The following is a 16,193-nucleotide window of genomic DNA, read 5'->3' as shown; positions in this document are numbered from 1 at the left end:
GTGGGAAAATACATGGGAGATGCAGTATAACTTGAATAAGTGAAGTTATTCACTTTGGTAGAAAAAATCAGAATGGCAGAGTATTAATTCAATGGCGACAGATTGGGAAATGTTGATATACAAAAAGACCTGGGTGCCCTTGTACACCCTCACTGAAAGCAAGCAGTTAGGAAGGCAACTGGTATGTTGGCCTTCATTGCAAGAGGATTTGAGTACGGAAACAAGGGTACGGAATCAAGGATGTCTCACTGCCGCTGTACCAGGCCTTGGTGAGAATATATTTTTTTAATTTATTTTTACGAGATGTGGGCTTCGCTGGCAAGGCCAGCATTTGTTGTCCATCCCTAATTTCCCTTGAGTGGTTGGTGGAGAGCTGCCTTCTTTAACTGCTGCAGCCCATGTGGTGTAGGTACACCCATGTGCTATTAGGGAAGGAGTTCCAGGATGTTGACCCAGCGGCTGTGAAGAAACGGCAATATATTTCCAAGTTAGGATGGTGAATGGCTTGGAAGGAACTTCCAGGTGGTGGTATTTATCATGATAGGGAGATATTAGAAACTTGGTTTCAGAAATGGGGACCAAAATTGAAGCAGACAATTTGAAGGTTTAAACAGATTGAAGGAAAATACTGATACACCAAACTCAAAGGGTTAGGCCCATACCTGGCTGAACCATATGCTCCCTTTCAGACTTAAACTCGTCAGGGAATGCATAATGTAATTCACCAAAGACCCATTGTCTTTCAGGACATTCCTGCATGACCGGCCATTATCCCATTAACAGAGTCTGATGACCTAATGGCCTATCAACGGAAGCGAGTTGCATATGAATGGCATAGCTCTGGCCGTTTGTGTAAACGGGATGAGCTATCAGCGAAATAACGAGGATAGCTTCAAGTTTGACCACCTTAGGGCAGGAGCTTTGTTTGAAGGGATGGGCGCAGGTTCGAGAGAGAGAGAGAGAAATCCTTTTGGGAACAAAGACAGAAGCAGCCAAGGAGTCAGATTAGGAAATCTGGAAGCAGAAGGATGTGGAGAGCAGCCAGTCAGGTCATGAAGCCTGCTAGCTTAAAGATGTAAGTAGCCATGGAACAAGCCATGGAAACTGTCACACAGGGCGAAAACTTTGAAAAAGGATTCTGAAAAAGATGTCCTAACAGATGAAAAAATGCTTCCTAAATGAAAGTGCTGCCTTTGCCTGGATGTGCAAGTGGAACGAGAGCTGTATTTAATGTCAAGTGTTGTTTAATGGGACTTATTGTGTTAAAGTTAAGAAACTGTGTACAATCTGTTCCAGTACAGCTACAACACTTGCATCAATCCAGCAATGTTGAAAATTGCCCAGGTGTGTCCTGTACACAAGAAGGAAAAATCCAAGCCAGCCAATTACTGTTTATCAGTGTACCCTCCATCATTAGAAAAGTGATGGAAGGAATCATCAACAGTGCCATCAAGCGGCACTTAATCAGCAATAACCTTCTCATGGACACTCAGTTTGGGTTCCGCCAGGGTCACTTAGCTCCTGACTTCATTACAGCCTTGGTTCAAACATGGATAGAAGAGCTGAATGCCGAAGGTGAGGTGAGAGTGACTGTCATTGACATCAAGGCAGCATTTGACCGAGTATGGCATCAAGGAGCCCTGGCTATAATGGAGTCAATGGGAATTTTGGGGAAAACTCTACACTGGTTGGAGTCATACCTGGCACAAAGGAAGATGGTTGTGGTGGTTGGAGGTCAATTATCTCAGCTCCAGGACATCACTGCTGGAGCTCGTCAGGATAGTGTCCTAGGCCCAACTATTTTCAGCTACTTCATCACTGACCTTCCTTCCATCATAAGGTCAGAAATAGGGATATTTGCATTATTTCTTTTTATGCCCAATTAGACTTGAATTCACCGTCCTCGATCATCCCTATTGTTTCATCATTATTTAAATCACATTGGTTACGGAGGAGTACTGTTGAGCCTTTTGTTCAGCAAGTTCACAGATGCTCCCTGTTACGCTCACCATGCTGCTATCAGCTCACACGTCCTACATGGGACAAAAGGATTTTGAGCATAGGAGTGCAGGAAAAAATCTAACTCATGGATCACAGCACAAGATGTCTGACATCAGCACGCTCTGAGTCAAACTATCCATAGCCTTTCCAAAGAAAAGGCTGCAGTCTAAGGAAAAGAACAAAGCCAATACTGGTCCATTGGAGCCAGATTTGGTGTTCATTGGTGATGTTATGTAGGGGCTCGGCAAGTTGCCAAAAAGTAGACTGAATAAATATGGGGCAGGAATTCTCCATCTGCTCTCCTGCAGTCTGCAAGACTCCTGCCAGCCCCCAATCACCCCCTCATGACCACCAGTCCCTCCGTCTCAATCGCCCTCTCCTGACCAGCAATCCCTCCCTCTCAATCACCCCCTCATAACTCCCATTCCTCCCTCGCAACCACCCCCTCACTATCAATTGTCCCCTTTCCACTCAGTCATTTCACCCCTCTTGATTACTCCTCCCTCGAAATCGTCTCCCTGCTAATCATCCCTTCTCTCCCCTGATCACACTCTCCCTCTCAATTGCCAAAATCTACCTCAGGACCACTGCCAATGACCCACTGGCCCTAAACATACAGCCACTTTACAGAAAACCTGCCTGAGGATATGCAGCAGGTGTCTGCAGTGTTGCCTAATTTGAATGGGGCCTAGTATCCAAGGAGCCCCAAGCTCACCTGTTCAGGTAGGGAACATTCCGTTGGCATACTACATGTTCACAAGCTGACACTATCCAACTTGAACCATAGGCCTGGGTCCAACCACCTCTGCTGCTTCATCAGTGACTTTCCCTTGGTCATAAAGTCAAAAGTGGTGATCTTCATTGAGGATCGCAGTGTTCCGTACTACATGCGACTACTCAAATATTGAAGCTGTCCATATTTTCAAGCAGTAAGACCTGGACAACATTCATGGTTGATAAGTAGCAAGTAACTTTTGCATCACACAAGTGTAAGGCAATGGCCAACTCCACAAAATGAATTCTAACCACCTCCCTTTGACATTCAATGGAATTACCATCACTGGAACCCTGACCAGCCACATCCTAGGGTCACCATTGGCCAAAAACTTAACTGAATGAGCTGCATAAATATTGTGGCTACAGGAGCAGGTCCGAGGCTGGGAATTCTGTGATGGCTACTCAGCTCCCGTCTCCCCAAAGCCTGTCCACCATCTACATGGCACAAGTCAGCAGTTTGGAATACTTTGATGAGTGCAGCTCCAACAACACCCAAGAAGATCAAAACTATCCAAGACAAAGTAGCCCCGCGTGACTCCCATGCACCACCTTAAACATTCAATCCAGCACAGAGTGCAAGCAGTGTGCACCATCTACTCAATTACCTAGAATGTGCATTATCTACAAAATGCACTGCAGCAACTTGCCAATATTTCTTCTCCACCTTCCATAACCATGACCTCTACTGCCTAGAAGGACAAGGGCAGCAGATGCATGGGAACACCACCACGTGCAAATTCCCCTCCAAGCCATGCACCATCCTGACTTGAACTATAATGTCATTCCTTCACTGTTCCTGGGACAAAATCCTGCAACTTCCTTTCCAACAACACTGTGGGTGTACCTACCCCACACATATGATGACAGTTCAAGAAGGCTGTTCACCACTGTCCGTTCAAGGGCAATAAGGGATGGGCAGAAAATGCTTGACTTTGCCAGCAGCATCCACATCTCACAAACGGATAAAGAAAAAATATTTAAAATCTTTAAGCATTGAGTTATTCCTTGTTGTTTTAAACAATTTGTACCATTGTTACCTTAGTTAGAACTAAGAACTAGTTAGAACCTTAGTTAGGCCACACTTGGAGTATAGTGTTCAATTCTGGTCGCCACACTATCAGAAGGATGTGGAGGCTTTAGAGAGGGTGCAGAAGAGATTTACCAGAATGTTGCCTGGTATGGAGGGCATTAGCTATGAGGAGCGGTTGAATAAACTCGGTTTGTTCTCACTGGAACGAAGGAGGTTGAGGGGCGACCTGATAGAGGTATACAAACTTATGAGGGGCATAGACAGAGTGGATAGTCAGAGGCTTTTCCCCAGGGTAGAGGGGTCAATTACTAGGGGGCATAGGTTTAAGGTGAGAGGGGCAAGGTTTAGAGTAGATGTACGAGGCAAGTTTTTTACGCAGAGGGTAGTGGGTGCCTGGAACTCGCTACCGGAGGAGGTAGTGGAAGCAGGGACGATAGGGACATTTAAGGGGCATCTTGACAAATATATGAATAGGATGGGAATAGAAGGATACGGACCCAGGAAGTGTAGAAGATTGTAGTTTAGTCGGGCAGTATGGTCGGCACGGGCTTGGAGGGCCGAAGGGCCTGTTCCTGTGCTGTACATTTCTTTGTTCTTTGTTCTTTGTTACGAGAGGGAGAGATTAGGAACTTGTGTCCAGAAATGTGATCGAAGAACTGGCAAGCAATTTAGGGGTTAGCAGACTGAGGGAAAATCTGCTAGCACGGCGTGAGAGGGATATTACATTGTCCCATTCAGACTTAAACTTAGTGGGGATGCCCCAGATCTATTGTCCTTCAGGGCACTCCGGTCTGACCAGTGAATGGCCCATTACAGAGTCTGATGGCCTTTTTGTCCATCAATGGGAGGTTATTTGCATATCAATAGCATGGCTCTGCTCTTTTGTATAAACAGGAGTGGGAAATCAAACAGCAAAGATAACGATGATGGATTCAAGTCTGGAAACCCCAGTAGAGAACCTTTGTTTGAGGGGCTGGGTGGAGATCAGAAAGAGAGAGAGAGAGAGAGAGAGAATCCTGTTTTTGAATTGGAGAAGGAGAAGGCTTTGGAAAGTGACCAAGAATTTGCCACCGAGGCAGGCTTTGAAAAATGGTTACGAAACAACTTCCCTGACAGAAGAGAAATTGTTTCATCAATGCAAGTATCGCCTATGCCTACTTGAGTAAGTGGAATGAGAACTGCATGTTTATTTAAAGTGCTGTTTAATGGGAACTTGTGTGTTAAAGATAAGGAACTACATGTAATCTGTTATTGTTAACGTTGAAGTTTAAATGTTTAAGTACTGTTTTAATAAATCTTGTTCCAGAAATTACCAAGCCCTATTTCTTATGATATCACTCCTGGAACAAATCAATCTTTCTGCACTGCCTTAAAACTTTAAAAAGTTGTGTGTCTGATCCAGTACCTTAGCCTCTTCTGAGAGCTGAGCTGACATCCCTAACACCGTCATTAACTTGTGTTCTTCCTTTTTCTATCTAATTAACTTAGTTGTGAACATATGTATTAATTGTAGCCTTGGTGTAACTGTCTTTCAGTGTAGTATTTTCCATGTTTCATAATAGTTAGAAAATTCTGACAGATATCCCACATAGTTTCCAAATGTGTAAGTGAGGGCAAATTTTCAGTCCTGCGACAAGGCAAGGCAATGGGAAGTAGCAAAGTGACATCAATGGGATAGTTCTTTCAAAAAGCTAGCATGAGCACAATGGTCCAAGTGGCCTCCTCTGCCTGCAAGACTCTATGATAAGAGTGAGGATTTGTTTCATGGGTAACTTGAAAACTGTATTCTTAAAGATCTAAAGGGAAGTCCAAGTCTTGACTTTTAGCATCAACCACCCTCTCACAGTTGATGAATCAGTACTCTTCCATGTCGAATGCCACTTGGAAGAAGCACTAAGGGTAACAGGGTGGGGACTTTAATATCCATCATCAAGGTTCACTCAGTAGCAGCACAATGGCCAAGCTGGCTAAATCCTGAAGGATAGATTTGCCAGACTGGACCCATGGTAGATAGTGAGAGAACTGACATGAGGGAGAATCTACTTTACCTAGTCCTCATCAACCCACCTGTCACAGGTGCATATTTCCATGGCACTATTAGTTGGCGTGAGCTCCACACAGTCCTTGATCTTTTTATTCTGTGACGGAACATAAGACTTGCTGGCATTTGTTGATGATCCCTAATTGCCTTTGAGAAGAAGATGGTGAGTTGCCTTCTTGAAACGTGCGATGTAGGCATACCCACAGTGCTATTAGAGAGGGAGTTCCAGGATTTTGACCCAGCGACAATGAAGAAAAAGTGATATATTTTGAAGTCAGGATGGTGAGTGGCTTGAAAGGAAACTTCCAGGTGGTGATGTTCCCATGTGTCTATCTCCTTTGCCTTCTAAATAGAAGCAATAGTGGATTGGAAGGTGCTGCCTGAGGAGCCTTGGTGAGTTGCTGCAAAGTATCTTGTGGATGGTGCACATGACTGCCACTGTGTGTTGATGAAGGAGGGAGGGATTTTTTGTGGATGGGCTACCAATCAAGCAGGCTGTTTTGTCCTGGATGGTGTTGAGCTTCTGGAGTGTTGATGGAGCTGCACTCATCCAGGTGAGTGGAGAGTATTCCATCACACTCCTGTCTTGTGCGCTGTAGACAGTGGATGGCTTTGGGAAATCAGTAGGTGAGTTACTCATTGCAGGATTCCTAACCTCTGATCTGCTCTTGGAGTCACAGTATTTACATGACTAGTCCAGTTCAGTTTCCGGTTAATGATAACCCCTCAGGATGTTGATAGTGGGGAATTCAGTAATGGTAATACTGATGAATGTCAAGAGAATAGGATTAGATTTTCTCTTATTGTAGGTGGTCATTTCCTGTCACTTGTGTGGCACCAATGTTACTTGTCACTTACAAACCCAAGTTTGAATATTGTCCAGGTCTTGCTGCATATGGACACAGGTGACCTCAGTATCTGAGAGTTGCGAATGGAACTGAACTTTTCAATCAGCAGCAAGCAACCCTACATCTGATCTTTTGATGGAGGGAAGGTTATTTGAAATCAGTAGTTGATGGTGGAATCTGGGACGCTACCCTGAGGAACTCATGTAGTGCTGCCCCTGGGGCTGAGATGATTGGCCTCCAACAACCACAACCATCTTCCTTTTTGCTAGGTATTATTCCAACCAGTGGAGAGTTTTCCCCCTGAATACCATTAACATCGATTTTACTAGGAATCCTTGATGCAACACTCAAATCAAATGTTGCCATTTTATGAAGGGCACTAACTCTCAACTCTATTCTTGAGTGCGGCTCTTTTGCCGATGTTTGGACCAGGCTCTAATGAGGCCAGGAGCTGAGTGGACCTGCTGGAATCCAAACTGAGCATCAACGAGTAGGTTATTACTGTGTAAGAACTTTTTGATAGCTCTCTCACAACACCTTCCATCACTTTGCTAATGATCAAGGGTAGATTGATGGGCCGTATATTGGCCATGTTCTATTTGTCCTGCTTTTTGTGGACAGGACAAACCTTGGCAATCTTCCACACTGTTGGATAGATGCCAGTGTTGTATCTGTAGCTCTGCCTCTTCTTGTGCCCAAGTCCTCAGTACTCCTGCTGGAATGTTGTCAGGGCTCGTTGCATTTACTGCATCCAGTGCCTTTAACTGTTTCCTAATATCAAGTGGAGTGAATCAAATTAGCTGAAGACTGATATATGTGATGCCTGAGATTCCAGGAGGAAGCTGAGATGGATCATCCACTCAGCACTTCTGATTGAAGATTGTTGCAAAGGCTTCAGCTTTGTCTTTGCACTGGTGTGCCGGCTTCCCACATCATAGAATCATAGAATTTACAGTGCAGAAGGAGGCCATTCAGCCCATCGAGTCTGCACCGGCTCTTGGAAAGTGCACCCTACCCAAGCCCATTATTGAGGATGGGGATATTTGTGAAGCTTCCACCTCCAGTTGGTTGCTTAAACGTTCACCATAATTCACGACCAGATGTGGCAGATCTAAAAGGCTTTGATCTGATCTGTTGTGGGATTGCTTAGCTGTGTCTGTAGCATGCTGCTTCCATTGGTTTGCATGCATGTAGACCTGCATTGTAGCTTCATCAAGTTGGCGCCTCATTTTTAGATATGCCTGGTGCTGCTCCTGGCATGACCTCCTACACACCAGGGTTGATTCCTTGGCTTGCTGATAATGGTAGAGTGAGAGATATGCCAGGCCATGAGCTTACAAATTGTGCTTGAATAAAATTCCACTGCTACTGCTGATGGCCCACAGTGCCTCATGGATACCCAGTTTTGAGCTGCTAGACCTGTTCTGAATCCATCCCATTTAACACATAGCACAATAGGTGGGAAGGTGGAACTGTATGGTAGTTACTCCCATGTATAGTGTCATCGACAAATGTATGTGTGATACATAGAGTGGTGAGGACAAGATCAAGTAGGGGCGGCACGGTGGCACAGTGGTTGGGACTGCTCTCTCACAACGCCAGGAACCCAGGTTCAATTCTGGCCTCGGCTGACTGTTGTGTGGAATTTGCACCTTCTCCCTGTGTCTGCGTGGATTTCCTCCGGATGCCCTGGTTTCTTCCCACAGTCCAAAGAAGTACAGGTTAGGTGGATTGGCCTTGCTAAATTGCCCCTTAGTGTCCAGGTGGGGTAACTGGGTTATGGGGATAGGGTCAGGGTGCGTGCCTAGGGAATGTACTCTTTCCAAGGGTCGATGCAGACTCGATGGGCTGAATGGCCTCCTTCTGCACTGTAGACATTTTATGATTCTAAGCAGCTTTTTTCCCCCAACACCTGCCACAGGACCAGTCTGGCAGATATGTCCTTCAGGACTTAGTTAGCTCAATCAGTAGTGAGTACTGAACCACTCTTGGAGATAGGCATTAACATCCCCCACCTAGAATACATTCTCTGCCCTTACTACCCTCAGTGCACCTTCCAAGTGGTGTTCGATTTTGAAGAGTACTAATTCATCAGCGGAGGTGGGGGGGTGGTAATCAGTTGGAGGTTTGTTGCCCATGTTTGATCTTCATGGGACCTGGAGTCAATGTTGAGGATTTCCAGGGCCACTCCCTCCCAAAGGTATACCACTGTGCTGCCACCAGCCAGTGGGACAGTCATATATAGATAGAGTCATCGATGTTTACAGCATGGAAACAGGCCCTTCGGCCCAGCTTGTCAATGCCGCCCAGTTTCTATCGCTAAACCAGTCCCACTTGCCCACATTTGGCCCATATCCCTCTATACCCACCCTTCCCATGTAACTGTCTAACTGCTTTTTAAAAGACAAAATCATACCTGCCTCTACCACTGCCTCTGGCAGCCCATTCCAGATGCTCACCACCCTCTGTGTGAAGAAATTTCCCCTCTGATCTCTTTTGTATCTCTCCCCTCTCACCTAGGGGCTTTTCACAGTAACTTCATTGAAACCTACTTGTGACAATAAGCGATTATTATTTTTATTAAACCTATGGCATCTAGTTCTAGACTCATCTATCTTTGGGAAAAGATGTCGACTTATCTATGCTCCTTATTATTTTATAGACCTCTATAAGATCACCCTTAAGCCTCCTACGCTCCAGGGGAAAAGGTCCCAGCCTATCCAGCCTCTCCTTATAACTCAGACCATCAAGTCCTGGTAGCATCCTCGTAAACCTCTTCTGCACTCTGACAAGACACACTAAGGCATGGTGATGGAGATATCTTGGATTTTGGCTGGAAGGCATGATACAGGAGTGTCACAGGCTATTGCTTGACTAATCTGTCGGACGGTTCTCCCAAGTTTGGCATAAGTCCACAGAAGTGAGTCAGGAGGACTCTGCTTGTCACCTGAGCCATGTGTGCCATTGTCGTTTCTAGTGCCTAGATCGATGCTGGGTGTTCCGTCCAGTTTTATTCCTTTTTGACTTTTCAGTAGTGGTTTGGTACAACTAAGAAGTTTGCTGGGCGATTCCAGACGGCAGTTAAGAGTCAGCTGCATTGCTATGTGTCTGGAGTCACATGTAGGCCAGACCAGATAAGGAGAAATTCCAGTTGCCCAATTCCAGTCTTTTTAAGTATTTCCAAATTCACAATTTTTCACGTAAAGCCTTTCTGTCCTCTCCATTGGCCCTACCCTCTTCCCTGATGAAGAAGATTCAGTCTCTGGCTAGGCCTATTTCAGACATATCTGGTCACATTCTTTCAATGGATTCTGCTCCGTTGAGTGGTGTGAGGGCAAAATGGGAGGGTGAATTGGGTCTCATTCTTAATGGTGAGGTGTGGAGTGAGGCCCTTCACAGGGTCAACTCCAATCTTCATGTGCTCATCTGAGTCTGATTCTGTTTAAGGTTTTGTACAGGACGCATGTGACCAGGGTGAGGATGAGTGGGTTCTTCCCTGGGTTGAGGATAAGTGTGAGCACTGTTCTCATGGGCCAGCAAACCATACGCATATGTTCTGGTCCTGTCCCAAGCTGATAGGCTTCTGGGCTTCTTTCTTTAACGCCATGTCGGAGATACTCCGTTTAGATTTGGATCCGTGTCTGCTGGTGGCCGTATCGGGGTGTCACATTCGCTGGTGATACAGTCTGGGGTGAAGTTGGTTGTCCTTTCCTTTGCCTTGTTGATAGTCCGGAGGCAAACTTTGCTTGGTTGGCGTATCCCACTCTGTCCAGTGCCTCTGCTTGGCTGGGTGACCTAATGTCATTTCTGCATTTGGAAAAAGGCAAGTTGACCATCCAGGGATCGGTGGAGAGGTTCAACCTAAGATGCCAGCCATTCATTTCTTTTTTTAAGGAGTTAGTCACCGTCAGCTGTTAGGAGGTTTAGGTTAGTTCTTGTATTTAAGTTAATAAGGTGCAGTGTGTGTTTTTTCCTTTTTTTAAATTTTCTCTTCAATTGTATTTTTCTATTTGTTTCAGTTTGTTCTGATTATTATGAAAGTATTCTTAATAAACATATATATTTAAAAATCCAATTCAGAAAGGTGTGAGGTGATTGTGGTTCATTTTGGCAGGAAGAATATGGAGAGAAGAATAAAATAAAGGGAGAAATACTAAAGGAGATGCAGGAACATAGGGACCTCAGTGTACATGTGCATAAGTATTTGAAGATGGCAGGGCAGGTTGAGCAGTTAATAAAGTATAGGGACATTAAGTACAATAATAATAATAGCTTATTGTCACAAGTAGGCTTCAATTAAGTTACTGTGAAAATCCCCTCGTCGCCACATTCCGGCACCTGTTTGGGGAGGCTGGTGCCGGAATTGAACCCTGTTTAGCCCACTGTGCTAAATCAGCCCCCAAGAATAAGGAGGTCATGTTGAACTTCTATAAGACAATAGTTAGGCTTCATCTGCAGTACTGCAACCAGATACTTGGGGAAGGATGCAAAGGCATTGGGTAGAGTGCAGAGGAGTTGACAAAATTGATTCCAGGGATAAAGAACTGTAACTATGAGGAGAGATTGGAGAAGGACTGTTTTCCTTTGAGGAAAACAAGACTGAAAGGAAACTTGATAGAGGTATTCAAGATCCTGGGCAAGGTATGGACAAGGTCAATATTGAGAAAATTTCCACCCAAGAGCACCTCAAGTAAGAGAGGGCACAAATTCAAAATAATTGGCAAAAGGAATGATATAGTTGGAGTCTGGAATGAACTTCTTGAGAGGTTGGTGGAGGCAGCTTTGATTGAGGTATTCAAAAGGGAATTCGATTGCTATCTGAAAAGGGAGAATATGCAAGGTTATAAGGATAAGGTAGAGGTGTGGGACCAGTTTGAATGCTGTCTGAGAACCAGTGCAGACTCGAGGACTGAGTGGCCTCCTTCTGCACTGCAAAGTTCTGTGATTCTGTGACGGTAGAATTTAAAATTGTGTTCCTAAAGTATTTGCCTAGGCCTCTGGATTGCCAATCCAGGAATGTTTCCACTACGCCACCATCCCCTTAAATCCTCTTGTGCAGAAGAAGGCCAGCTTTCACACTTAATAATCTCTCCATTGAGTTGCATTGATTCAAAACAGATCTAGTAGCTCAAAATGGGGAACCCATGAGGCACTGTGGGCCATCAGAGCAGAGAATCATATTCAACCCCAAAGTATACCCTCATCAATCCGGGTGTGGTGAACATATTGCATTAACCATTCACCATGTATGTAACTGTATCATGCTGTTGCCGATGAGGGCTCCACCTATGGACCATAAGACCATAAGACCATAAGACATAGGAGCGGAAGTAAGGCCATTCGGCCCATCGAGTCCACTCCACCATTCAACTCCATTTACCCGCTCTCTCTCCATAGCCATTAATTCCTCGAGAAATCAAGAATTTATCAACTTCTGTCTTAAAGACACTCAACGTCCCGGCCCCCACCGCCCTCTGTGGCAATGAATTCCACAGACCCACCATACTCTGGCTGAAGAAATTTCTCCTCATCTCTGTTCTAAAGTGACTCCCTTTTATTCTAAGGCTGTGCCCCCGGGTCCTAGTCTCCCCTGCTAATGGAAACAACTTCCCTACATCCATTGTAAGGTATTACCTGTAATGTATCATGTTGGTGCCTTTGTGGGCTCCGCCCCTGGCTCCACCCATTGAGGGGAGGTATAAAGAGCAGTCGCCCTGTCAGCAGCTCTCAGTAGCAGAGCAGTCACAGGCAGGCACTGTTCTAGTTGATTAAAGCCACAGTTTACTTCTACTTCTTGTTTCGCGTGAATTGATGGTCGCATCAATTTAATCGACTACAACACCACTATGGAATCAGCCCTCAAACCTGACCGACTGGAACACGACCCACAAGCCGCGGAGGTGAAAGGGATTTTTTTTGCACTGGCTCCGCTGTTTCGAGGCCTACCTCGCTGCCTCCTCGCCTTCCGTCTCTGACGATCAGAAGCTAAGCCTCCTCCACGCCCGGGTGAGCCATCGAATCTCTGTACAACTCGATGTTCACAGATGCTCTCGCGATGCTGAAGCGCCTGTACGTAAGGCCAGTGAACGAGATGTATGCGCGGCATCTCCTCACTACTCGCCGCCAATGCCCCGGGGAATCGCTGGAGGAGTACCTACGCGACCGTTGCGGCCACTCAATATATGGACCTCACCGTCCGGGACACCTATGTAGCTGGAGTCAGGTCCAACTACGTGAGACAGCGCCTACTCGAGAAGGGTGCCCTAGACCTGGAAGAGACAGTAAAGCTAGCCTCCTCCCTCGAAGTAGCGTTCCAAAGCCTCAACGCGTTCCCGTCTGATCACGCGACCCCCTCGTGGACCCCCGACCAAAGAGTACCCCAGGCCTGTGCCGCGCGGCTGCCCGCCCAACACGGGGGGCTACCCTGCTATTTCTGCGGCCAGCATCAGCACCCCAGGCAACACTGCCCGGCCCGGAACGCAAACTGCAGCGACTGCGGAAAAAAAGGACACTTCGCTAAGGTTTGCCTGGTCAGGTCCAAACCCTCGAAATCGCAGGCCCGACCCTCAGACTCACAGGCCCGCAGATCCCGCAGTGTGGCAACTTGCCTGCCAGTTCCGCCACGCCGGACGCGTCATCAGCTTCATGTTATCCGTGAGGGCAGCCATCTTCAAGTCCGCACAACTTGTGTGACTCGCGGGGACCGCCATCTTGGCCATCCTCGCCCATGCGGCCCTCCACGTGCGATTCATGGGGGTGGCCATCTTGGCCGCCATCTGCAACACTGCCCGACACATGCGACCGACGGGGGCAGCCATCTTGGGATCACCCCAGCACCTCCGATGATGCCGGCTACACCTCCGGAGCTCCATGATGACCGTCCGGGTGAATGGACACGAAACGCCTTGCCTGTTCGACTCCGGGAGCTCGGAGAGCTTCATTCATCCAGACATGGTAAGACGCTGCTCGTGCCAATCTTCCCAGCACATCAAACCATCTCCCTCGCTTCTGGGTCGCACTCGGTGCAGATCCGGGAGTGCACTACCGCAACCCTCACAATACAGGGCGCCGAGTACGCCAATTCTAAGTCATATGTACTCCCCAACCTCTGTGCCCCTCTCCCGTTGGGACTGGACTTCCAATATAACCTCAAGAGCCTAACTCTGAAATTCGGCTGGCCCCTACTCCCACTCACCGTATGTAGCCTCGCGACACTAAAAGTCGACCCTCCCCCCATCTTCGCAAATCTCACTGCCGACTGTAAGCCAGTCGCCAACAGGAGCAGGCGGTACAGCATCCAGGATAGGACTTTTATCAGGTCCAAGGTCCAGCGACTCTTGTGGGAGGGGATCATCGAGGCCAGCAATAGCCCCTGGAGAGCTCAGGTGGTGGTCGTCAGGACCGGGGAAAAGAATCGGATGGTTGTAGATTACAGCCAAACCATAAACCGGTACAAGCACCTTGATGTGTACCCCCTTCCCCGGATCGCAGACATGGTTAACCAGATCACACACTATCAGGTGTTCTCCACGGTGGATCTGAAGTCTGCGTACCATCAGCTCCCAATCCGCCCGGGAGACCGCCACTACACGGCCTTTGAGGCAGACGGCTGCCTCTTGCACTTCCTCCGGGTCCCCTTCGGCGTCACAAACGGGGTCTCGGTCTTCCAAAGAACCATGAACCGAATGGTGGACCAGTACGGGCTGCGGGCCACATTTCCGTATTTGGACAACGTCAACATCTGCGGCCATGATCAGCAGGACCATGATGCCAACCTCCAGAGATTTCTCCAAACCACCCAAACCCTTAATCTCACTTACAACAAGGAGAAATGCATTCTCCGCACAACCAGACTAGCCATCCTCGGCTACATCGTGGAAAACGGAGTTCTAGGACCCGACCCTGACCGTATGTGCCCCCTCCTGCAACTCCCCCTTCCCCACTGCCCCAAGGCCCTGAAAAGGTGCCTCGGGTTCTTTTCCTATTACGCTCAGTGGGTCCCCAACTATGCGGACAAAGCCCGCCCACTAATCAAGGCCACCATCTTCCCACTGGCAGCCGAGGCCCGCCAGGCCTTCAGCTGCATCGAGGCGGACATCGCCAAAGCCACGATACGCGCGGTGGACGAGTCCGTCCCCTTCCAGGTGGAGAGCGACGCGTCAGAGGTCGCCCTCGCCGCTACCCTCAATCAGGCAGGCAGGCCAGTGGCATTTTTTTCACGTACCCTCACCGCCTCCGAAATTCAACACTCCTCGGTCGAAAATGAAGCTCAAGCCATCGTGAAAGCTGTGCGGCAGTGGAAGCACTACCTCGCTGGTAGGAGGTTTACCCTCGTCACTGACCAACGATCGGTCGCCTTCATGTTTGATAATACGCAGCGGGGCAAGATCAAGAATGATAAGATCTTGAGGTGGAGGATCGAACTCTCCACCTATAATTACGATATAGTATATCATCCTGGGAAGCTCAACGAGCCCCGAGATGTCCTGTCCCGCGGCACATGTGCCAGCGCGCAAGATGACCGACTCCGGGCTATCCACGATGATCTCTGTCACCCGGGGGTCACATGGCTTCTCCACTACATCAAGGCCCGCAACCTGCCCTACTCCACTGAGGAGGTCAGATCCTTGACCAGGGACTGTTCAATCTGCGCGGAGTGTAAGCCGCACTTCTTTCTACCGGACAAGGCCCACCTGGTAAAGGCATCCCGGCCCTTTGAGCGCCTCAGTATCGATTTCAAAGGCCCCTCCCCTCCACCAAGCGCAACACATATTTCCTCATTGACGAATTCTCCCGCTTCCCCTTTGCAATCCCCTGCCCCGACATGACCGCCGCCACCGTCATTAAAGCCCTACATAGTGTCTTCACCCTGTTTGGTTTCCCCACGTATGTTCACAGTGACCGGGGCTCATCGTTCATGAGCGACGAACTGCGTCAGTACCTGCTCGGTAAGGGCATCGCCTCGAGCAGGACTACCAGTTATAACCCCCGGGTAAACGGGCAGGTGGTGAGGGACAACGCGATGGTCTGGAAGGCCGTCCTCCTGGCCCTACGGTCTAGGAATCTCCCAGTTTCCCATTGGCAGGTGGTCCTCCCCGCGCACCCCACTCTATTAGGTCCCTCCTTTGCACGGCCCTCATGACCGCCTGTTTGTTTTCCCCAGGAAATCCCACCTGCGGAGCCTCGCTTCCATCCTGGCTGAAGACACTGGGGCCCGTCCTACTCCGCAAACACGTCAGGAGCCATAAGTCCGATCCTCTGGTCGAGAGGATCCAGCTCCTACACACCAACCCCCAGTACACATACAGAGAACACCCCGACGGCTGACAGGATACGGTTTCCCTCCGGGACGTGGCACCCGCAGGCTCCACTACCATTGCCACCCCAACTTACCCCGCCCAACCTACGCTGACCAGCGCCCCCGCCCCTAAATGGCACCCGCACCCCCTCCCGCCCCTCATTTCCCCTTCACCGACCCACAGGAATGAAGGTCCAG

The sequence above is a fragment of the Scyliorhinus torazame genome, chromosome 12, assembly GCF_047496885.1.
Source record: "Scyliorhinus torazame isolate Kashiwa2021f chromosome 12, sScyTor2.1, whole genome shotgun sequence".
In the NCBI taxonomy this organism is placed as follows: domain Eukaryota; kingdom Metazoa; phylum Chordata; class Chondrichthyes; order Carcharhiniformes; family Scyliorhinidae; genus Scyliorhinus; species Scyliorhinus torazame.
The sequence above is the reverse complement of the archived record's forward strand: the minus strand, read 5'-3'. Positions refer to the sequence as shown.